The 25925-nt window shown below is 36.2% G+C and overlaps 1 long non-coding RNA gene and 1 pseudogene across 2 annotated transcripts in view; one reads left to right on the top strand and one right to left on the bottom strand.

Moving 5' to 3' along the window:
- Positions 1 to 25925, bottom strand: part of LOC143663242 (uncharacterized) — a 74608-nt gene that overhangs the window by 45412 nt on the left and 3271 nt on the right. The gene's annotated exons all lie outside the window — the stretch shown is intronic.
- LOC143654643 (AP-3 complex subunit sigma-1 pseudogene) lies at positions 9331 to 11662 on the top strand (annotated as a pseudogene).

Here is a 25925-nt window from a genome sequence, read left to right as displayed (position 1 = left end):
CACGACATCCAGGAGTGAAAGTCTTCCTCACAATGTGGGAGATGACTCTTAGGGATGAATCCAGCCCTGGCACCATGGGATCAATAATTCCATCCTGACAAAAGGGGGAAAATAAGTGTAACTAATAAAGTATCAGTAGCAGAGAAAGTTCAAATAGAGTCAAGAGGCTACTCTGGAGATTGCTCTTATGCAAGCTTCAATTGAACACTGCTACCTATCATAACCTGCCAAACCCCAACCAGGACCATTCCAACCAATCCTAAAGAACACCTAGGATAAAATATAAGATTCCACAAAGGTTCCAGGCACTGGTGTAACTTTCCAAAGCCTACTACTTCCAGATGGGTCCCTGGACCAGGTAAGTCCTGAAACTTAGAGGGTCCAGCCTCTCCAGAACTGATAGTTCCATCTCCCTACCCCATATTAGTGACAGACCCTTTCAACATTAAAAAGTTAGAATGGCCATAACCCAAACACCCCTAAAGAGAGAGAAAGAAAGATCAAAGGTGATGGTGGAGCTATACGGGGAAGATAGGACGTAGCAAATGAATATGATTGCTGAATCATTAAATTGATATTTCTTTTAGTCTCCAGTATCTTGAAGCAGCTAGAAGCAAAAACCTAAAGTTGTGGAATTGTAACCCATGTCAAACTCTGAAGTATGTTTTACAACTAATTGTGGTGCTATGCTTTGAAATTTATTGCTTTTTTGGGTATGTATGTTATTTTTCACACACACAAAAAAGAAAAATGTAGATTGTGGTGATAAAAAAATATGTCCTGTAACTACTTGTTGAAGAGTGCTTTGGAAACTATTGTTTTTTTATTTCTTTGCTTTGTATATATGTTATATTGTACAATAAAAAAGTTAAAAAACAAACTAGGCCTCACCAGAAGAATGAATGACTGTGTTAGGGTGAATGAAAAGATGAAAGTATATTGCTAGAATTTTAAAAATGTAAAAAAAAATCCATGCAACTACACAACAAAGTGAACGCTCAGTTAAACCATGAACAATGGTTAACAGTATAATTATAAAAATATGCCTTCATCAATTGTAACAAATATATCATGCCAATGCAAGGTGTTAATAATAGGGTGGTATATGGGAACTTTGTATTTTATGCATAATTTTTCTGTAAACCACAACTTCTCCAATAAAAAGAAAGAAAGAAAAGGACCACTGGAGGAGAAGATGTTAAGGAACCAAGAGACCATGGCTTAAACGGAAGATTTCTGTATGTACTGAAACTACCAAGAATGATCACAGGTATAGAGCTGAAGAAAGTGACAGTGAACCAGGCATTAAATCTTCAAAGAACAAGGAAGAATAACCTAAGGTAATATAGATGATACACTAAGGTGAAGTTACATTGGGAAAAATTGTAGCATAACTAACCACAAGCCACAGAGGAAGATATTTGCAATACTCATAACCAATAAGGGTGTCACAGACTGTCTTCTCCAGAAGCAGGTACTGAGATGAAGTTTGGGGCATAAGAAGTTTCCTAGGTGTGCTGGTTTGAAATGATGTATGTACCCTAGAAAAGCCATGTTTTAATCTAAATCCCATTTTGTAAAGGCAGCCATTTCTTCTAATCCCTATTCAATACTGTATGCTTGAAACTGTAATCAGATCATCTCCCTGGAGATGTGATTTAATCAAAAGTGGTTGTTAAACTGGATTAGGTGATGACATGTCTCCACCCATTCGGGTGGGTCTTGATTAGATTCTGAACTCTTATAAAAGAGGAAACATTTTGGAGGATGAGAGAGATTCAGAGAGAGCAGAGAAGGACGACATAGCCATGAGAAGCAGAGAGTCCATCAGCCGGTGCTTTGGAGATGAAGAAAGAAAACGCCTCCCAGGGAGCTTTGTGAAAGGAAGTCAGGAGAGAAAGCTAGCAGACGACGCCACGTTCGCCACAGGCCTTTCCAGATGAGAGAGAAAAACCCTGACCCTGTTTGCCATGTGCCTTCTCACTTGAGAGAGAAACCCTGAACTTCATTGGCCTTCTTTAACCAAGGTATCTTTCCATGGATACCTTAGATTGGACATTTCTAAAGATAACTTTAATTGGGACATTTTCTCAGTCTTAGAACGGTAAACTAGCAATGTATTAAATTCCCCCTTTTAAAAGCCATTCTGTTTCTGGTATATTGCATTCCAGCGGCTAGCAAACTAGAACACTAGGGAGCAACATTTGTAAAAGGAAGGGGGGGGGGGCAGAAGGATTTGGCAGAAAAGGAACTTGAATTGCAATGCACAATGCCTCAATCAACCCAGAAAGAAGCTCTGGAACAAGAACTGCACATTACAGCTCTATGTTAGGCCAAAATTTCTGGACCTTTATACTTCCATCCTCTTCAGCCACCAAATATGGTGACCTTGGGTGAGGCAGATCTCTGCAGCTGAAGCAGATTCTGAGGTGGCTGTCTGTTGAATGCACTCCATGCAGCTGGCCAACAAGTTCTTCCTTGAAAGGGAAACTGGGTGTTCATCTCTTTGTCTACCACAAAAAAACTCATATTTTATTTTGTATATCTAAAGAACTTCTACAAATTGATATGAATTCTTAGGTTGCCAAATATGATAGTCTGCCTAAATCTGAATTCTAACATTCCAAACGATATAGCACATAACAGTTAGCAAACCAAGTCCTATAACTGGATACCTGTTTTTGCAGATAAAGATTTTTCGGAACAGTGTTTAACACCTATTCCTTTAAGTGCTGTCTCTATGGCTGTTTCGGTGCTACAATGTCAGGGTCAAGTAGTGTTAGAAATATTATGGCTTGCAAGACTAAACTATTTACTGTCTGGCCCTTAAAGAAAAAGTTTGCTGACTTCTGATATAGAATAAGAAGAAAACAATTAATCAGCAAAAACCCTATACTTTCAGCATAGCTAGATGTCAGAGAATGCCCAAGCTTCAAATTATCTGTAAGTAGAAAAATAAGCATCAAATCCCAATGAAATATCTTTCATGATCCTGCTGTAAATCTCAGTGGCGAACAAGGGCAATCCTGGAAAAACTGCAAGCAAGAGAGGATGAGGCAGTTAGTAGCAGGCCAAGATCTATTTAAATCACTGCTTTAAACAGAAAGTCCACTGCAAGTGAAAAAAGAAAACAACCTGGTAGATCAGAGTACTGACCATAGGAAGGGACTTTAAAAGGTGTCTCAGGACTCAACGAGGCAATCTCTAAAATGGAAAATCTGGGTGAATAGAATGCAAAAAGAAAATTTATTTTTTGAAATTAGGTGATCTTGTGGAAAATAATCTAAAAAGAAAAATTTAGGGTTATACAACACAAAAAGAACTGAAAATTTGCAGGAAATACAACACCCAAATCCACTCATTAAAGCAGTGATTCTCAAACGTTTTTGGTCTTAGATCTCTGTAACATTCTTAAATTTGAGTACCCTCAAAAGCTTTTGCTTTTATTTATTACAATATTAATACTCACAATATTGATATTAAAATTTAGAATTTAAAAAGATTTTAGAAATTAATTTATGATTATAATAAACTGGTTGCATGTTAACATAATGAATACTTTGTAATGAAAATAACTGTATTTTCCAAAAGAAAATATTTCATGAGAAGAGTGGCATTATTTTACATTTTTTGAATTATCTTTAAGGACTGTTTTAACAGAAGACAGCCGGATTCTAATATCTGAATCTGTATTCAATCTGTTGCAATAGCACATGTCATGAAACTTCTAAAAACCTTCAAACACTTGAAAGAGAATGGGGGGAAAAGGCGAATAACTTAGCATTATTATGAAACTATTTTTGACTTACAGCTACTTGCAAGATTTGGGGAACCCCCAGAGGTCCCTGAATCACATTCAAGAACTGCTATATTTAAAAAACAAAAAGAACAACTGTACTTCACTATGCTGACAGAAGGGGATATCATTGAGCTAAAAATCTCAAGCTATGAAATGAACAGATGAAATCAATACAAAGTTACCATAAGTAAATAGAAAATGATATGAAAGACCTCAGGCAATGAACATTTCCTCATCCTCCCTTCTACAAAGAAAAACTACTATGAAGCAGGAGAAAACTGTAGCAGAAAACACCGACCTGAAATAAATATCTTCAAACAAGCTTTTGGGAACATAAGAAATGTCACCTTGAAAGTGAAATTCAAAACTTAAAAACAAAAATGAACACCCTTTCATCTCCCAAAAGAATAAATAGAGCTGATTTAGCTCTCTCTTTTTCAGGAAAGAAGAAAAAAATCAAAATCATTTCAGAAGTGAAACTAAAGTATAAAGTGTCAAAGAGAGAATAGACTCAAATGGAAACATAATAAATGGCATTGATGAAAGACAATGAAAATGAAATAAAGAGAGAAACAAAAATGATCAGTGAGCAAGTAATTGAAATTGAAGACAAGTAAAGAAGAAAGAGCATATGTAGAATTGGAGTCCCTGAAGAAGAACTAATATTTAAAAATTATAATCCAAGAAAATTTTCTGGAAATGAGAGAAAATCTGATTCTACAAATTGAATAGTCACACTAGTACTTGGGAAAATTGACTCAGAATGATTAATTCCAAGACATATTCTAGTGAAACCATTCGATTTTAAAGCTAAAGGAAAAAAATTCAAGACCTCTGAGCAAAAAGATCAGATAACTTACAAGCCAAGAGAATTAGACTAGCCTCAGACTTCTCAAAAACAACATACAAAACAAGGCAAAGATGGGAAGGCTGTGGAAAGGTGGCAGAGTAGGGAGCTCTAGGACTCAGTCTTTCCACTAAAACAACATTAAACCAGCAGAAACTGTCTGAAACGCCAACTTTGAAACTCCAGAGGCCAGAATAACAATGTACAGTATCCAGGGAAGAGCAGGAAAAAGAAGCCAATAAATTATAGGAACAAACAGTAAGCTCCCCACGTGGTGGCTGTTGGCACTTATCCCCCACTCTTGTGGTGGGCTGCTTTGAGGTCCAGTTCCTGCCTCACTTTCTGGTGACAGAAAGGGACATAAAAATCCTCTTTCCCATGAACAGGGGTGGACATGGCTGATTATTGATTACAGCTTTTGGTAAGGAAATTTGGATCACTGGGGGTCTGGCTCTGATGGCAGCACTTGTTTCAACCCACCCTGGATAAAGGCAGTAGCAGCCATTTACAAACTTCCTCAGACAGGGACTGGAGTAGAGCAAACTTAAAGACTTCCTCAGGGCAGCAGGGGGACTGTTAATTGATGGGATGTATTTGCTGGGCAGACCAGGAAAGTTCAGATTTGGGGACTATTGGAAAAACTCTTGGCACCTTACCCAGGACACATTGGAGCCAGTTGGCACACATTTCATAGTACCTGGCCCTGTTTTGGCTAGGAGAACTGACTTGGCAAAGTCTTTTCTGGCATCCATGTCCTCTCAGAATTTGCTCTTCAGGCAAAAGCAACATGAGACAATGAAAAGAGCGTTAAAAACAAACAAGCAAACAAAAAAACTATAGAGGCAGAGTCTGGGACAAAGGGCTGCCAGCATCAAACACCTGGGAAAGGGAGGATTGTCTCCTAGGAAACAGAGAGGACAGCCAAATTCCAAAACAACTAAAGAATAAGCTGAGGACAAGACAGACCCAGAAATACAGGGTCTGTATTTTCTTTGGGCACACTGTATTTTCTTTGGGCAAACCATCCTGATAGGAGGGCTGAAGCTCAAGAAAATGCCTGTCTTATCACCAGCTGGCTAAAACAGCCAGGAAACAGACATCTCAGGGAATAAATCCCAGAGTTAACATTTTAAAATATTAACATGTACAGTGTTCAGCAAAAGATTGCAAATAAACAAATAAACAGGAAATAGTGGCTTATCCAAAGGAAGACGATAAAAATGCAGAAAACACCAATGAAGGTGAGAATATGGACATACTGAACAACGCCGTTGTGCTGGTTTGAAAGGATTTATGCCCCCTAAGAAAAGCCATGTTTTAAGATAAATCCCATTTCATAAAGGTAGAATAATTCCTATTCAATACTGTCTATTTGAAACTGTAATGAGATCATCTCCCTGGTTGATGTGATTTAGTCAAGAGTGGTTGTTAAACTGGATTAAGGGATGACATGTCTCCACCCATTTGAGTGGGTCTTGATTAGTTTCTGAAGTCCTATAAAAGAGGAAACATTTTGGAGAATGGGAGACTCAGAGAGAGCAGAGAATGCTGCAGCACTATGAAGCAGAGTCCACAAGCCAGCAACCTTTGGAGATGAAGAAGGAAAACGCCTCCCGGGGAGCTTCATGAAACCAGAAGCCAGGAGAGAAAACTAGCCTATGATGATGCCATGTTTGCCATGTGTCCTTCCAGCTGATAGAGAAGCCCTGACTATGTTCGCCACATGATTTCTCACTTAAGAGGAAAAACCCTGAACTTCATCGGCCTTCTTGAACCAAGGTATCTTTCCCTGGATGCCTTTGATTGGACATTTCTATACACTTGTTGTGATTGGGACATTTTCTCAGCCTTAGAACTGTAAACCAGCAACTCATTAAATTCCCCTTGTTAAAAGCCATTCCATTTCTGGTATATTGCATTCTGGCAGCTAGCAAACTAGAACAGCCTTTAAAAATATGATCTTAAAAATGCTCAAGGAGGGTGCATGGGTAGTTCAGTGGTTGGAATGCCCACCTTTCATGGTCTGGGTTCAATTTCCAGATCGTGCATCCCCCAAAAAATAATTCTCAAGGAGGAGAAGGAAAGTACAGAGAAAGAACTAAAGGTTACAAGGAAAACAACGAATGAGCAATATGAGAGTCTAAGTAAAGAGATATAAATTTTTAAAAGAACCAAACAGAACTACTGGAGTTTAAGACCACATTAACTGAAATGAAAAATATTTAAGAGGGTTTCAAGAGCAGAGTGGAACTGGCAGAAGAAAGAATTAGTGAACTGAAAGACAAGACACTTGAAATGAGGCAGGCAAAGAGAAATTGAAAAGAGTAATGAAAAGTGAAAATGGCCTGTGATACCCCTAGAACACCGTCAAACACACCAATATGTGCATGATGGGAGTCTCAGCAAGAGAAGAAAGAGAGAAAGGGACAGAAGAATTATTCAAAGAAACAATGACAGACAATTTCCCAAACTTAGAAAAAGACATGAATATGCACATTCAAGAATCGCAGAGAACACCAAAAAGAAGAATACACTACCTCATATATTGCTCATACTATTGAATGCAAAGGACAAGGAGAGAGTTCTGAAAGCTGCAAGAGAAAAGTAATGTGTTATGTACAAGGGAGTCCCAATTAGATTGAGTGCCAATTTCTCATCAGAAACCATGGAGGCAAGAAGGCAGTGGGTTGAAGTACTTAAATTGCTGAAGGTAAACAACTGCTATCCAGAAATTTTATACCCAGAGAGACTTTCTTTCAAAAGTGTGGGAAAGAAACATCCTCAGATAAACAAAAGCTGAGTGAATTCATCAACACTAAACCTGCCTTACAAAGAATGTTAAAGGCAGTTCTTCAGACTGAAAGGAAAGGACACTAAACAGTAGTTCAAAGCAGTATAAAGAAATAAAGACCTGAAGTAAACATAATCATTTGGGTAATTATAAATGCCAGTATTATTGTATTGTATTGTTTGGTATGCAATGCTACTTCTTACTTTCTACAGGTGCTAAAAGGCAAATACATAAAATGTAATGATAAATCTTTGTTTTTATACATACACTTTACAAAGATGGTAACAATTACAAGAAAGAGTGGAGATACAGAGGGGTAAAGGATAAAAATATTATATATAAAATATTTTATAATACCATAGGAAAATAGATGAAAATATATCCAGATTGAAAAAGAAGACATTAAATAGGGTACAACTCAGAAAATCAAATGAATATAAAAATAAGCATTAATGAAAGGACAAAAAAGAGTAATTCATGAAAAGATTAAATAGCAAAATGGCAGAAGAAAGTCTTGTATTATTATAGTGACTTTAAATGTAAATGGAATAAACTATCCAGGCAAAAGACAGAGATTGACAGAATGATGGTTCCACTTTAACAGTAGGAAACTTTAATGCACCACTTTAAACAATGGACAGAATATATAATCAGAAGATCAATAAGGAAATGAACAATAAGACTTGAATGATACTTTAAACCAGCTAGACCTAAAAGACATATGTAGAATACTTCCCCCATCAAAAGCAAACTACACATTCTTTTTTAGTGAACATGGATAATTTTCCAGGATAGATTATATTTTAGAGAATCTATCTCTAAATTATAAAACAATTATAAAACAATTATAAAACAATTATAAAACAATTCTCAGTGAATTCAAAAATATTGAAAGTCATACAATATTTATCTTCTAACCACAAGGGAATGAAGCTAGAAATCAATAACTGATGAAAATGGAAAATTCACAAATATGTTGAAATTAAACAATATACTCTTAAACAACCAATGAGTTAAAGAGAAATTCACAAGCAAAATTAGAAAATATCTAGAGGTGAATGAAAATGAAAATACAACATACTAAAACTTTTGAGTTGCATTGAAGGCAGTTGTTGAGAGGGAAATTTAAATCTCTAAATGCTTACATTAAAAAGAAACAAGACTTCAAATCAGAGACCTAACCTAAAAACTGGAAGAACTAGAAAAAGAAGAGCATACTAACCTAAAGCAAGCAGAAGGAAAGAAATAGCAAAATTAGAGCAAAGATATGTGAAATAGAAAACAAAAAACAATAGAGAGAATCAACAAAACCAAAAGTTAGTTCTTTGAAAAGATCAATAAAATTGACAAATCTTTATTTATAATGACAAAGAAAAAAAGAGAGAAGATATGAATAACAAAAATTAGAAATGAAAAGGTGGATATTACTTCTGGAACTACTGAAATAAAAAGGACTATAAGAGGATACTATGAACAATTATATGCCAATAAAGTAGATAACCTAAATAAATGAACACATCTCCTACCTACATTGACTCAAGAGAAATAGGAGACCTTAACAAACCAATTACTAGTAAAAAAAAAAAAAAAGAATCAGTAATAAAAAACCTCCCAACAAAAAAAAGTTCAGAACCAGATGGCTTCACAGATGAATTTTACCAAACATTCCATGAATACTTAACTCCAAATCTGCTCAATCTCTTCCAAAAAATAGAAGAGGAGGCAATACTCCCTAGTCCATTCATGAGGCCAACACCAACCTCACACCAGAGATAAAGATATTGCAAGAAAAGAAAACTATAGATACCAATATCTGTTATGAATATAGATGCAAAAACTCTCAAGAAAATACTAGTAAACCAAATCCAACAGCATATCAAAAAATTATACACCATGATCAAGTGGGATTTATCCCTGTTATGCAAGGTTGTTCAACATAAGAAAATAAATTAATGTAATACACCATATTGATACAATGAAGGAAAAAAACACATGATCATCTCAATTGATACAGAAAAGGCATTTGAAAAAATCCACCACTGCTTCTTGATAAAAACAGTTGGAATAGGGGAAACTTCCTCAAAATGATAAAGGGCATATATGAGAAGCCCACAGCTAACATCCTACTTAATGGTGAAAGATTGAAAGTTCTTCTAAGATCAGGAACAAGACAAGATTGCCCAAAGTCACCACTTTTTTTCAACATTGTGTTTGTAATTCTTGCACTTGGACAAGAAAAAGAATTAGAAATCATCTGAATTGGAAAGGAAGAAGTTAAACTTTCCCCATTTTCATATGACATGATCCTATATTGAGAAAAATTTTGAAAAATCCACAACAAAGCTCCTAGAGCTTATAAATAAATACAGCAAAGTAGCGGGCTACAAGATCAATACCCAAAAATCATTAGTTTCTATACACAAGGAATGAACAATCGGAAGAGGAAATCAAGAAAAAAAATTCCATTCACAATAGCAACTAAAAGAATTAATATCTAAGGAGTAAATTTAACTAAAGATGTAAAGAAAATTTACAATTTACAAAATTTACACATAAAACTTTCTTCTTTAAAGAAATCAAAGAAGATCTAAATAAATGCAAGGACATTCCATGTTCATGAACTGGGAGACTAAATATTGTTACAATTACAATCCAACCCAAAGCAATTTATAGATTCAATGGAATCCCAATAAAAATTCTAACATCTTTCTTTGCAGACATGGAAATGCTAATCATCAAATTTATATGGAGGGTAAGGGGCTCCACATAGCTAAAGCTATCTTGAAAAAGAAGAACGAAATTGGAAGACTCATATCCTGTCTCAAAACATATTACAAAGCCACAGTAATCAAAGTAGGATACTGACACAAGGACAGGCAAATAGACCAAAATTGAGAGCTCAGAAATCTACCATCATGTTTAAGGCCAACTGATTCTTGACAAGGTGGCAAAGACTACTCAATTGATAAAGAATAGCCTTTTCAACAATGGTGCTGGGAAAATTGAGTCTCCATTTGGAATAAATGGAAGGAGGACCCCTGTATCACAAAACATATGAAAGTCAACTCAAAATGGATCAAAGTCCTAAATATAAGAACCAGAACTCTCAAATTCCTAAATGAAAATGTATGGAAGCATCCTCAGGACCTTGTGTTGGGCAATGGTTTCTTAGAGTTTACACACAAAGCACAAGCAATAAAAGAAAAAATAGATAAATAGGACCTCATAAAAATTTTCAAGACTTTATCCTGAAAGTAAACCAACCACTCACACAACAGAAGAAAATATTTGGAAATCACATAAATGATAAAGGTTTAATATCCAGAATATATACAGAAATCCTTTAACTTAACAAAAAGACAGCCCATTTTAAAAATGGGCGAAAGACTTGGACAAGTATATCTCCAAAGAAGATATGCAATTGGCCAGAAAGCACACGAAAACGTGTTCAACATCATTAGCCATCAGAAAAATGCAAATCAAAACTATCGTGAGATACCATCACACCCATTAGAATGGCTCGAACAGATACTTTCACATTGATGTTCATAGCAGCATTAGCATAATAATTACCAAAAAATGGAAGCAACCCAAGTGTCCATCAACCAACGAAGAGCTAAATAAACGTGGTGTATACATACACTGAAATATTACTGAGTCAAAAAATGAATAAAGCAACAACCTCGGGAAGCCATGCTTCTCCTAGTTCTACCAGCCCTTCAGTGAAGATACGTAATAACAAATCATCAGGGAGATTTTCCATTTGGTATCTAAAAGAGATTATAATGTTTGTAATTTCCTAGAAGGAGGATTGTTGATAGGAGGATCTGACAACAAAAACTGATTTTATAGACATTACACCATGTTATACTGTGACTTCTGTGTGTACTCCTCAGAAAGTAAACTTGACATTTTAGATCTAACTTGTGGAAACATTAGACGAGTGTTTTGAAAATGTGCGTGAAATAGAATTAATTTTTCATGTAGACACGTTTCACAGCATTTTTGCAAAAATGGTGATGGGAAGAATGGTATTGGCGAACAACATGCATGAGGTTGTTAAATTGATGCACAAGATAAACTAGAGAAATCTGAGACTGGCTTAGCAGGAGCTGCAACCTGTGCTGTATCAGCTGTAAAGAATATGAATCTTCTTGAGATCTCAAGAAATATTAACATTGGCAACATTAACATTGAAGTGCCAAATGTGACCTCTTTTAAATAAAAAAAAATTAAATAGGTTATTTCCACATACAATCCAGGGGGAAAAAGTCATCTAAGTTTACCATGCAATTATTTACCAAAATAGAGAAGACTCTTAACTTTTGCTCTTGGATTAATGTCAAGGTGCTGTATAGAAGTTGTGTAAAGTCAGTACATTAGCTTCAACATTGGCTTTCTTGTCCAGTGATTTTAAAGAAATTAAGTAGTTCAGAATGATGCTTTTTCTTTTCAAAATTGCATTCCTATGTCCATATAAGGCATGCCTTTATACAGTATTTTAAAAAGCATTTGAGAAGTTACTTTATGTATAACCGAAAACATTGGTATTTTGCATGAATCACAAGTGCAGCATTCCCTAATTCTTTCTATTTGTCACAATTGTTGTTTAAAGAACCATTTATGTATTGCATGAAAACATTATGAACGTTTTCTCTTAGTTTAAACAAACTCCAAGGTAACTGGACTTCTAAAGCACCTTTCTGTTTGCCTGGTGTCTACTTTACTAATACATTTTTTTATGCCCCTCTATCTCAATAAAGCAAATAAAAGTATACTTTATCACTGTTAAAGAATAAAGTAATGATACATGTGATAATGCAGATGAAAACTTGAAGATATCGTGTGGAGTGAAAGAAGCCAGACACAAAAGGACAAATACTGTATGATCTTATTGACTTCAAATAATTAGAGTAAGCAAATTCATAGAGTCAGAATCTAGAATATAGGCTACCAATGGATGAGTTGGGGTGGGGATAGGGGATGGGAAGATAGGGCCTAAAATGTATAGGGCTCATATTTGGAATGATAGAAATGTTTGGGTAGTGGTGATGATGGTAGCAAAACATTGTGACTACAAGTCACAGCACTGACATACACATCTGAACATGATTAAAAAAGAAAATGTTAGATCGTATATATGTTAACAGAGAAATATTTTCTTTAAATCCATGGAACAACACTGCACAAACAGTAACCCTTAAATTAAATCATAAACTTTAATTAATAGCACAACTATGTAAATGTGCTACCATCAATTGTAACAAATACTGCCCACAAATGCAAGCTGTTGTTGTTGGTGTAGTTTTTGGATTCCTGAATTTCATGCAGGATTGTTCTGTCAACCTGCAACTTCTCTAAAATGAAGATAAAAGAACAAGGCAACAATGAAGCAAAATTTTCAAACAAACTCAAGGAAATACATTACAAAGCAAAATTTCCTTCCTTATTTTGTTCATATGTTCCTTTAAATCCCCGAACATCTTCATAATATTTATAGCTCTTTTAAAAGTCTTTGTCTTGGGAGGTGCGATGGTGGCTCAGTGGCAGGAAAAAAAAAGTCTTTGCTAATTCCATTATCTGTGCTGATTCTGGATTATTTCTATTGACTGTTTTTTCTCCTTGTTAGGATCAAAATTTTCTGCTTTTTCATGTCTAGTAGGTTTTGATTAGATGCCGAACATTATGATTTTACATGTTCCGTGTCTGGATTTTGTTGTGTATTGGCTTGGATTTTGTTGTGGCAAGCAGAAAAATTATCTGTAGATTACCAAAATCCTCCTAAGGCATATTTTAAGCTGTTACAGAGTAGGTCTAGAGGAGAATTTACTCTTGGGTAGGCATTGTCAACAGAGGTAATATTGCCCCTGAGATGGCACAACTTGGGGGAGGTAAAAAAAAAAACAACTTACTTTTTAATGTACAAATCACAGATATATACATGCAGTACAAAACAGCTAAACAGTAAGTATGTGGGTATTAAAACTTCATGGAAACTCATAGGAAAAGTGTCTAAAAAGGTCCCTTGGGGGCCAACAATAAAAAGAAAATGAGTGATAAGCTCTTTTCAAGGGCTTTCCCTGAGCAGCTTCCTCTTCTCCAGTATTTTGCACCACAAACTTTACATATCTTAGAATTTTTTCACTTCTTGACTCAGCAAGACCACCATGCTGTGCTTGAGTTTGCTCTCCTTGAAAGTAGGAAGCTGCTGCTACCAAATTTGTTTCCTTTCTCTTGGGGATCACAGTCCCATGTTGCCTATTGTCAATGACTGAAAACCATTGCAAAATATATTTTGTCCAGTTTTCTAGTTGTTTATGGAAGTAGGTCATCTCTAGTCACAGTTATTCCATTACAGTAAGAAGTGAATGTTCTGATGGATACTTTCTTAACATGATAAAGTGTATGTATCTTAATCCTAAAACCAGCGTTTTACTTAAAATAGGAAAACACTAAACACATTTTCATCAAGTTCAGGAACAAGGTAAAAATATTCACTATTTCCATTATTATCCAACATCTGGAAGCATTAGCCTTTGCAATTAGACCAGAGAAATCAGAGGTATAATTGGGAATGAAAAAATGAAACTATCTTTATTGAAGATGATATGGTAGTATCCCTGGAAAGCACTAAAAAAATAATAACTTATTGTATACTTTGGATGGACTGTATGTGTATGAAGATATCCCAATTGAAAATATTTTTAAAAAATCACCATGCAAAATAATAATAATAAAACTCCCTCAACAAGAGAATTCAATAAGATAATAGGGTACAACATTAACAAGCAGATATGAATAGTTGTCACATACATAGATGATAACTGGCTAGCAGATATGATGGTAGAGAGAAAAACCATTTACCACAGGAACAATAAAGATAAAAGGCTTAGGTATAAACTTAAGAAATGTGCAAAGTCAATGAGATATCATCTCACACCCACCAGAATGGTCATTATCAATAAAACAGAAAGTGGCAAGTGCTGGAGAGGATGTGGAGAAAGAGGCACACTGATCCACTGTTGATAGAAATGTAAAATGATACAACTGCTGTGGAAGGCAGTTTGGCAGTTCCCCAGGAAACTAAGTATAGAATTGCCATATGATGCGGCAATGTCATTGCTAGGTATCTATTCAGAAGACATGAGGGCAAGGACACAAATGGGCATTTGTACACCAGTTTATAGCAGCATTATTTACAATTGCCAAGAGATGGAAACAGCCCAAATGTCCATCAACAGATGAGTGGCTAAACAAGCTGCGGTATAAACATACTATGGAATATTATGCAACTGAAAGGTAGAATAAAGTCATGAAGCATATAACAATGTGACTAGACCTTGAAGACATTATGCGTTGTGAGATTAGCCAGAAACAAAAGGAAACATACTGTATGGTCTCACTGATATGAACTGACATTAATGAATGAACTTGGAGAATTTCAGTTAAGAACAGAGGTCATCATGAATTAGAAATAGGGGAGAGATTGGGTAATTGGAGCTGAAGGCATACAGATTGTGCAACAGGACTGATTATAAAAATTCAGAAATGGATAGCACAATAATACCTGATTGTAGCACAATAATGTAAGTACACTGAATGAAGCTGAATATGAAAATGATGAAAGAGGGCTGGGGGCACATATAAAACCAGAAAGAAAAATAGATGATGAAGACTGAGATGGGAATCTAGGAATACTTAGAGTGTACAATGATTGTGGCTAAATGTAAATATTAAAAAATGTTTTTGCTTGAGGAAGAACAAAGGAATGTCAATACTGCAGGGTGTTGAAAATAGACGGTCATTCATATTTTAAAACTTCAACTTCTGTGTGACACTAAAGCAAGGGGTGTTTATTTGCTACAAAATTTATATTTTGACTAGTGCATTTCCTAATTTAACTTATATGGACAGTTTAATCGAATACCCTAAGTACCTGGAACCTTGAATAGGATGAGATTTTGTAGGTTTGTCCAGATTAGTATGATGCCCCGATAAATCCCAGAGTGATGTGAACAGTGAATAAAGAAGTATTTGCAAAGTCCCCTTGGGCGAATGACCAGAAAGGGAGAAAATTCAACATCCCCATTTGGAGAATTCCTGATATTCTCGCAAGCAGTAGGGACAATCAAATTGATAGGCTGAGCCCTCAATCTTGGGGTTTGTTCATATAAACTTATCCTCACAAAGTATAGGCTAAACCCACTTAAAATTAGGCCTAAGAATCACTCCCAGAGAACGTCTTTTGTTGCTCAGATATGGCCTCTCTCTCTCAGCCAAAACGACAAGCAAACTCACCTTCCTCCCCCTCTCTACATGGGACATGACTCCCTGGGGTGTAAACCTCCCTGACAGCATGGGACAGAAATCCTGGAATGAGCTGGGACTCAGCATCAAGGGATTGAGAAAATCTTCTCAACCTCAAGTGGGAAGAGAGAAATTAGACAAAACAAATGTCAGTGGCTGAGAGATTTCAAACAGAGTCAAGAGGTTTTCCTGGAGGTTATTCTTACACTTTATATAGATATCCCCTTTTTAGTTTAAGATGCTTTAGAGTGGCTAGAGGGAAGTGCCTGAAATGTAGAGCTGTATTCCAGGAGCCATGTTTCTTGAAGATGACCGTATAATGATATAGCGTTCACAATGTGACTGTGTGATTGCGAAAACCTTGTGCCTGATGCTTCTTTTATCTATAGTATGGACAGATGAGTAAAAAATATGGACAAAAAAATAAGTAATAGGTGGAACAAATGTTAAAATAAATTGAGTAGATTGAAATACTAGTGATCAATGAAAGGGAGTGGTAAGGGGTATAGAAAAAAATGGGAGAACAAAGGTTAAAATATATTGGTAGTTAGAAATATTAGTGATCAATGAGAGGGAAGGGTAAGGGGTATGGTATGTATGAGTTTTTTCTTTTGTCTTTTTATTTCTTTTTCTGAATTGATGCAAATGTTCTAAAAATGATCATGGTGATGAATATACAACCATGTGATGATATTGTGAGCCATTGATTGTTTACCAAGTATGGAATGTTCATATGCTATAAATGTTTGTGTTCGTATGTTGTTTTGTCATTAAAAATATTTAAAAAAAGAAATGTGCAAAATCTATATAAGGAAAACTTGAACGTACTCCTGGAAGATACGAAAGTATGCATAAACAAATGAAAAGATGTCCCTAATTCTTGGCTAGGATATCTCAATATAATGGAGATGTCAATTCACCTTAAATTAATTTATTAATTTAATTGTGATCTCCTCAAAATGCCAATAAGTTTTTTAATGAAAACTGTCATACTAAAGTTCATATGGAAGAAACATGAAAAAGTAGACTGGAAAAAAACAGTAGACTGGAACAACTAAAAAGGAAAAGGTATGAGGGGAAACTAGGTCCATCAATCATGAAAACATATTCTAAAAACTCTAATTTAATGCTGGACTACTTTTTCAGGTGATGAGTAATTTTAAAAATCAATAAGATGTATAATTCTTTTATTTATTTTGTAGGTGTCTTTCCTTTTAACATTCCTATGGTTTCAATATATAGGTTCGAGAATCAGACAAGATAACTTCAGCTTATGTGCTTTACTTGTTTGAGGAAATAATTTCTGAATTAGAGTTTGGACAGATAAACCAGGGTTTTAAATGAAATATTGTAGATTCTAATGGTATTGAAGTACCTCATACAGATTAAATATAGGCTAAAGGTTACCTGGAGATAGACAGATGCTACAGAAGCGGGAGCAGTTACCTAATGTGTATAGATTGACTAACGAGGTTGAACTTAAACATTTGGGAATGGATAGAGGTGATGGTAGCTCATTATTAGGATTATAATTAACATATTGTAGGTAAACTTGACTGAAAGTGATTGTCTAAAGTCTGGGATGTAAATAAGTTATTGCATGAACTACTACAAATGTAAAAAAAATAATAGAGGGATATATCAGAAAAATATAACTATTGCAAACTCTGGACTATAGTTGACAGTAATATTTCAATAGTTTTTCATCAACAGTAACAGTACTGCACCAATACTAGGGGGCCAACGATGGGGGAGGATAAGGGATATGGGAGGATCTGGGTTTTATTTTTTACTCATTTCTCTTCTGGAGTAATGAAATGTTTTAAAATTTGTCATGGGGATGTCTGCACAACTATTTGATGACACTGTGGGCCAATGGTTGCATATTTTGGATAGTTTGTATGGAGTGTGAATACATCTCAATAAAATTGGGGGAAAAATTAAAAATAGGAGATAGCATGAAAAAGTGGCTTACACTGGCAAAAGCTGGGACAAGTAGAGCGTCAAAATAAATAATGAGAGTAATGAATTATAACCCACTGAAGAGAATAGGAATCCATGAGATCATATTGATATACATAAATAAATGAATAACAAATAAACAAAGGAAAAGAAAAAGCTCTTCCTTACAGTAGGATGCCAATTAATAAATGTAGAAGGATGACACAATTAGATAATCACCATCTAGCAACTAGCATAGTATAATTAATTCAGGCACAAATCATTGACGGATACTAAAACTAGTGAGTTAAATTCACATAGCCTTGAAGACATGCCCCAAAAGATAAATTACAGAGTGAAAACTAATAACTTTATAGTGGAAAATCTGTGAACAAATTTATCATCAACGGTAAAAAGACAAATAGATATGATGTTTCTCCTGATAAGATATACTGAGTCAGGCTCAACATCACATATCTGGTATTTCTGCCCAAAAATGCATGACCCAATTAATCACTAGGAAACATCAGACAAATCCAAATTAAAAGACATTCTATAAAGTAACTTCACTGTACTCTTCAAAAATATTAAGGTCATAAAAGGCAAGGAAACACTAAAAGAGACTTAGACGTGACAACTGAGTGCAACTCATGATCTTAGATCTTCTTTGCATGAAACAAATATTATTGGGACAATAGGCAAAATTTGAAAAAGGCCTATTTAATATTGTGTCAGTGTCAATTTCCTGATTATGGTACTTATGCTGTGGTTATGTAAGAGAATGTCCTTGTTTTTAGAAAATATACACAGAATACATGCTTAAATATTTAGGGATAGAAAGAAAATATATAGAGAGATATAAAAGAAAGAAAGGAAGGAAGGAAGGAAGGAAAGAAGGAAGGAAGAAAGGAAGGAAGGAAAGGAAAAAGAGAAAAAGCAAATGTGCTACAATGTTAACATTTGTGCAATCTGAATGAAGGGTATACAGAAATTCTTTGTACTATTCTTGCAATTTTTCTGAAATTATTTAAAAATGAAAATGTTTAAAAATTTGTGATATTATTTAGATGCCTAGTATTTAGATGGTGTTTAGTGAAGTGATGGTGTTTAGATGGTGTTTAGTGAAGAAGTTGGCTTATATTTGTATAAGATATTTCCAATCTTATACAAATGTTTTTAGAGAACTAAAGAAGAGGAAACACTGTTTACATTAGTTTCTGAGGCCAGCAGAATCTTGATACCAAAACCTAACTAAAACATTTTGAGGAAGAAAAATTATAGGCCAATCTTACCCATAAACAAAGATACGAAATTCTTAGGAACAATATTAGCACACTGAACTCTTATTCTCAATTATTTGTTGCCCATTATGTGAGGCTTCTACTTTCCATGGACATCAGACTTGATCAAAGGCAGAAATGACACATGCTACTTTAGAGCAGAAGTTTTAAAAGCCATTGTGTGATTCTATTGATCCTTCTATGACCTGAACGGAATATACTCAATAGGGGCTGCTCCACCTGTCTGGGTTCCAGAATGAAAAAAAAAATGTAAACACTGCAGCCAAAATTTAATATGAGCAAGAAATAAACCCTTATTGCTCTGGACCACTAAGATTGGGAGGTTTTGGCTACTGCAGAACTGAATAAAGTGTAGGGGAAATCAGCTGCTCAAATTAGTGGTCACTGGTACAACTGATAATATCACTAAAAGCCATTTGCTTCTTCTGGGTAGTAAAAACAAAAGAATTATGCAGAAGTATGAACAGCAATCCAAAAAGGCTGGCAAATTGCTGTTTACATATGTGAGTCTCAGATGAGAGTGGCAAAGGTACAAAGAGAAGCGATGATGGATATTGGCACAGCAAAGTATGAAACCAAATTATTACATTAATGGGCACACCAGGTGCATTAGTTTGTAAACTGCTGGAATGCGATATACCGGAACTGGAATGGCTTTTTTTAAAAGGGGAATTTAATAAGTTTTAAAGTTCTAAGCCTAAAAAATGTCTGAAGTAAGGCATCCAGGGAGAGATACCTTAATTCAAGGAAGGTCAGTGGGCCAGGAACACCTCTGTCAGCTGGGAAGTCAAGTGGCTGGCATCTGCAGGTCCCTTGCTCCTGGACTCCATTGCCTCCAGCCTCTGTTCCTGTAGGGGTTCCTCATTTCGCTTCTCCAGGGCTGGCCTTCATCTTTTGGCTTCCCTTTGCTCTTTCCAGGTTCTGGCTTGCTTAACATCCCATGGCGACGTCTTCTGGGCTCCTGGCATCTCCAAACATCCGTGTCTTTGTTGTCCAAGTGTCGGCGTCTGTGTCAGCTCTGTTCTGACGTTTGTCTGCTCTGTTGTTTCTCTTTCCAAAATGTTTCTTTGTTTAAAGGATCCCAGTAAACTAATCAAGAACCATCCGGGGTGGATGGAGCCATATTTCGATGGAGATAATCTAATCAAAAGTTTCTGCCCTAAAATTTTGAATTAAGATTAAAACATGGCTATTCTGGGGTACATAATATTTTCAAACCGGCTCACCAGGTCATAAGGATTTCACTCCGAAAATTAGAGGAGGTGCCCAAGCTGAGATAGCTGATATCATCAGGAAAGGAGTCAAAAATCCAAGAGCACAATCTCCTAATTCATTCTCTTAGAGAAATGCAACTCATGTAGTGAGTCTCCTATCACTGAAGGATGTTCTGTGCTGTTACAGCTCTAAGTGATCATTATTTAAAAACTGATAAGTGTCTTTTTAAAAGTACTGGCGGCATCACAAAGCAAAAGAACCTGATTTCGTTGATGAAAGTCAGAATGTATTGCTAGACTCTTTGAGCCTATAGACTCAAAGCTTTTGAATTAAACAAACTCTTCAAATAGAAGGAAAAATTCAGGCTGTATTTTAGTGGCTCTATAATAGCTGCTAAGTGTAGTCACTGGAAAAGAATGAGTGGTCAGAATTTATGCCGATTTACCCAAGGCAGCGAGATGGTTAACCTGCTTTTAAGGAATATGGTTACTTATGTTATAGCAACAATGCACAACTGAGTATTTAAAGCTATAATTGTTTTATACACCCAAATAGGTGGAGTCACCTAATCCAGTTTAATAACCACTCTTGATTAAATCACATCTCCAGGGAGATAATCTGATTTCAGTTTCAAATATACAGTATTGAATAGGGATTATTCTGCCTTTACAAAATGGGATTTTGATTAAAACATGGCTTTTCTAGGGTCCATACATCCCTTCAAACCAGCACAATATCTATTCATGTAAACTAGCAAACTAAGAATAGGAGAGCATTTCTTTATTTGATAAATTCTATTTACAAAAACTATATAGCAAGCAACCAAGCTTTTCTTTTATGATTAGAACAAGACACGGATGCCTTCTATATATAGAAGGCATATATATATGCCTTCTACTCAATATAGTCCTTGAAGTCATAGCCTATAATGTATGAAAAGATAATTAAATAAAAGGTAAAGGATGAAAAAGAAGAAAGAAAACAGCCATTATTCACAGATGCTACGATTGAGTATATGCATTTTAAAATTTTAATCTAGAGATAGTTATAATTTAGTACAGTTACTAGATATAAAGTCAATATAAAAATCAATTGTACTTCTACATACAGGCAAGAAACCAAAATTGAAATGTAAAACAAACAAAACATTTATGATAGCATAAAAAAAGAAAATCCTAGGAAAAATTGTGAAAATATGTGCAAAACTTCTTCAGAGAATATTATAAAGCTTTGTTGAAATATATTTTAAAAGATCTAAATAAGTTAGGAAAAATATATTCATGGATTGGAGGATCAATATTTTAAAGGTATTGTTGGAGTGGTTGTGAAGGATGGCAGTGGAGTTACTAGAGTTACAAAGAAACTGCTAGTTTCATAGGGGAAGCTGGTAGCCAGCTAGAACTGTAGAAGAAAGGGAGCCAAGAGCCCAAGATTCAAAACTAATGAGATGTACATAAATTATCCAAATTTAAAACCTATACTTAGGTCAACCTCCTGCACTTGCAGTTAACTACATCCTCCTTCCTTGGTCAAGCAGAAAAACTGGATTCAACTGTTGCAAGCACAGTCCTAGTAGCCCCCAAAATATCCTTAAGGTAACCCCTGCCTTATTAGCACAGTAAAAGACATGCCCAGAAGAGACTTTCCACCATTTTTGAACATGCAATGTATGAAATAACATAAAGATGACATAGGATTATATAACCCTAGGGACATGCTCATTAATTAGTAGTCAACAGATAACTGTAGATGCAAATGATGCTAGCTTTATATAAAACACCTGGCCCCAAGTTACACAAGACTATATAAGTCAAAGACAAGATAGCTTAGGGGTTCTGACTTCTGGACAAGGGATGGACCCTTGCCTCTGCAGACACAAACTCTTTGAATCTCCTACTTACGTTGTGGTTCTTTAACTTAGAACAATTACCATTGGTATTCCTAAAAGGTTGATGGTTTCTTAACATTACATTCAAGTTTCTTCAAATGGATTTACAGGTTCAATACAATCCTAAAGAAAATTCCAACATGACCAGAATATTGTAAAATGTACGTGGAAACGTAAAGAGCTAAGAATTACCAAGACCATTCCCCCTAGAGAAGAATAAAGCAGTAGGACCTATGCTACTAGGTAATAATATTTATTACAAACTTATTGCAGTTAAGACAGTGTGGTGTTGGTGCAGAGAATGGCCAATAGAAAAGTGGACTTGGACAAGGAGGCATCTGCCTAGCCAGGGTCTAAGAAAGGACAAAAACACATAGACTAGCCATTCCAGGATATTTCTTACCATTACTTACCTTCCTTGGCAGTGTTATTCTCTAGAGTCTAGAGCTAGAATCCCCTTCAAAAAGAGTGGGAAGGTTTGGAAGACTCTGACTTCAGCTACATGCATTTGGGGACATTTTCCAAAGAAACTTGTTAACTCAATTTACAAGAGTAGCACCCTCAAATTGAGATAACATAGAACCTTCAGCATCCATGACTGTACCTTATGAAAGCATACCTTGTTGTGATTCATTCTCAGTTCATACTGAGAAAAATATTCACATTTGCATGTGGAGGAGGGAACAAATTTTCAGTTAATCTGGTCTAATCATCTCTTGACTGGATCAATTGAATCATGATGGTTATAATGGGATGTTGAAAGAGACTTTTCCTGTTATTCCAGAAGGTCAAGTAGGGCCAAAGAATCATATACTCCAAATTCTAAAGAAACCTGAAAATAACCAAACAGCCACCACTTTGAAGACATATACCTCAACTAGCTCTGCTACTCTCAGTCACCCCAAACTATCCTCTCAATGTAAGCAGAAGAAAAGGGTGGGAAGAGAGACTGAAAAAGGGAATTATCAGGGAGGTGGGAGAAGAGCTATAGCTTTTCCTTTTCATTCATGTTGGGCTGGAGGAGGGGTATTTCACACATCTACCCAAGCCAAATAAAAGTCTGTCCAAGGAAATCATTTGTAGATATATTGTAGGTAATTACAGGAAGAGGAGACTGACCTCTCATGTCCTTATTGGACTTCAGTGAACTTGCTGATCTGTCCTGTGAGTGATTGTGCAGAAGGAGAAGAAATTGGAGAGATCAAAGGTAGCATGAGTGGCCTGCACTTTCATGATTTGGAGTTGCCTGTGAGCCAGTGGCCACCATGGATGATAGCTGAGCTTGAGCCACCCTGCCAGTTCCTACACTCAAGCATACTGGCTGCTACATGAGGAGATCACGTCCACTGGAAGCATAGAGTGTACTGTTGGTGCTGGGAGCTGAGAATATTATTGGATCAGAATATGTATGTCTCCTATTTGAAAAGAGAAACGCTAATTTTTTAGAAGTTACTTCTTATTCAACTTTGACTAAAGAGAAATATGGGTTACAATCTTAGATGGAAAGGAGACTTGTAAAGAAAGGACGCACTATCTCTGACCTCATCCACATCCTGCCCAATTTCATTCTTTCTCTATATCCATATCAATTTCCAACTTCGTCTTCAACTCCTCTCATTCCATTCCTAATCCCAGTTCATCCCCACCACCATTCCTTCACCATATTTATCAAAATCCCATCTCTAATATAATCTCCACTCTCATTTCACCCTCATGTTCCCCTTACATCTTCATCATCTTACCCTAGTAGCTATTTTCCTCTTTCTCTTCTTATCTTTATTCTCATCCCAGCCACATCATTTCTCTAATTCTATTTCTACTTTATCACTTTCATTATCTGCATTGCTAAACCCATTTTTTATCTCCATTCTGATCCTAACTTCATATGATCATCATCTCCAACCTGATTTCACATACTTCATGATTCCATCCTATTCCTATGTTCATTCCCATCCTAATTCTACCCTTATACCTATTTCCATATCCCTGTCCCTATCCTCATTCCTCTATCTCTAAAGTTCCACCTTCCCATCTCCATTCCCACTACCATCCATCCCATTCTCCATCCCTCTCTCCATCCGCATCCTCATTTCCATCCCCAGCTGGTCTGCATTCCACCCACATCTTCACCTTGACTTCTATCTCCATTCCCATCCATCCTTATTATCAGCTCCTTCTTCTCCAGTTTCCATTCCCATCCTATTCCAGTACCCAGCCCCTGATGAATCCCAGTTCCTGCTGCTATCTCTGTCCTACCCCATCCCTGTTCCTATACCATCCTTTTACACCCTTACTTCATCCAGGATGAAAACTGGGAAAATTCAGAGATCAGAGGCAACTAGTAGCAAGGGAAGTGTCAAGATAGACGCGACTAATGTCGTCCAATTACATGAGCTAGGAATTTTTTAAGGGAATGGACTCTCAGTGAGGTCGTTGCCAAGACAGTGATTGTAGGGGTGATGGTGATGGGAAATTGTGGTGAAAGATGTTGCTAAGAAGTTGGCTGGAGCGAGGAAAGAAGGCAAGAAGAAGTCTAAGAGTTTGGGAAGATTTGGGGACTATCAAGGTTGATAGTCGCTCCATAGAAAATTTCCTCCCTAGATTTGAAATGAGAAACATTGAAAGAAATCATCCAAGTCATGTTTCAGCTAGAACTTCCCTGCTGAACATGGTGACTACTGAGGAAGGCTGAGACAGGGATGAGAAAGTAGGGGAATCTCTAAGAGAGTTCAGCAATACTGAGAGAGACAAGTCAAAGACACAAGGAAAGAAGCTGAGAGACGTCAGAGATCAGAAGTCACAGAAACAAAAGAGAATGAAAGACATGGAATAACATATCATAAATCCTGTTTAATCCCTACCACTCCCACCACTACCATAGGTAAGGCTTTGACTCAAGGAATTTAGAAAAGAGAAAACGTGTTTGCTATTCAATCAAGCCTTTATCTCTTCGGCATTGCTTTTTCTTCAAACAGAGCAGAAGAAAGGAGATGGAAAAGGATAATTGTCATCATCTGACTGCAGAGATGATTCAAGATGAAAAGGAGAAGGGGGAGGGGATGGAGATCAAGAAAGTGGTGGGACTGTAATGATGATGGTGACGGGTTGATGAATATGAAAGTGGAGTTTGAAATTATACCGAATGATTGGAAGGTCATTGAGCTTGCCCAGGATATTGTTTAGGGCACGGAAAAGGGAAATGTGATAAAACTGAGTTGAAGGCAGTGAGCGGAGAATAGTAAAACTGTTTCAAGTTTGAATCTCACTGAATTTCAGGCCATTTGAAGAGGTAATTGCTGTGTAAATCCTCCTCCTTTCCCCAACACCCTGCTTGTGTTTTCCTGTTCTCACCTACTAGTGAGCTTCGAGATGTCAAGAGACAAATAAACCCATACTATAAGTGCCTTCCTTAGAGATTCCAAAATATGTCTTCCCTTATATTAATTTGGGGAATTCAACAGTAGAAGCTCTTTCCAGTTGCCTCTCATTGAGCTGAGACCTGTAGCAGCAGACTTTTCTTAACTCCTGGTGTGAATCCCAAACACCTTGAACTTTATTTTTGCTGATTCTATTTCTATCTATTCCCGCCCCCCGCCCCCCTTCTGATTTGTTTTTGTCTCTAGTTGTTGGCGGTATCTGTTAGTCCATCTGCGACTTGTCTAACATGCATTGTTGAGAGAGTACCTTGAGTCTAATTTGTGCCGGGGTGATATTTTATTCCCCAAGGGTAGCAACAATGGCTAGGAACCTGGTTGTATGGTTTGACTATTTGGGATCTCTGCTGGGTGGATGATGAAATATTCTCTTCTGGGTGAGAGATGACATGAATCTAATTT

The sequence above is a fragment of the Tamandua tetradactyla genome, chromosome 2 (genome assembly GCF_023851605.1).
Source record: "Tamandua tetradactyla isolate mTamTet1 chromosome 2, mTamTet1.pri, whole genome shotgun sequence".
NCBI lineage: Eukaryota > Metazoa > Chordata > Mammalia > Pilosa > Myrmecophagidae > Tamandua > Tamandua tetradactyla.
This window is presented reverse-complemented; position numbering and strand designations above follow the sequence as displayed.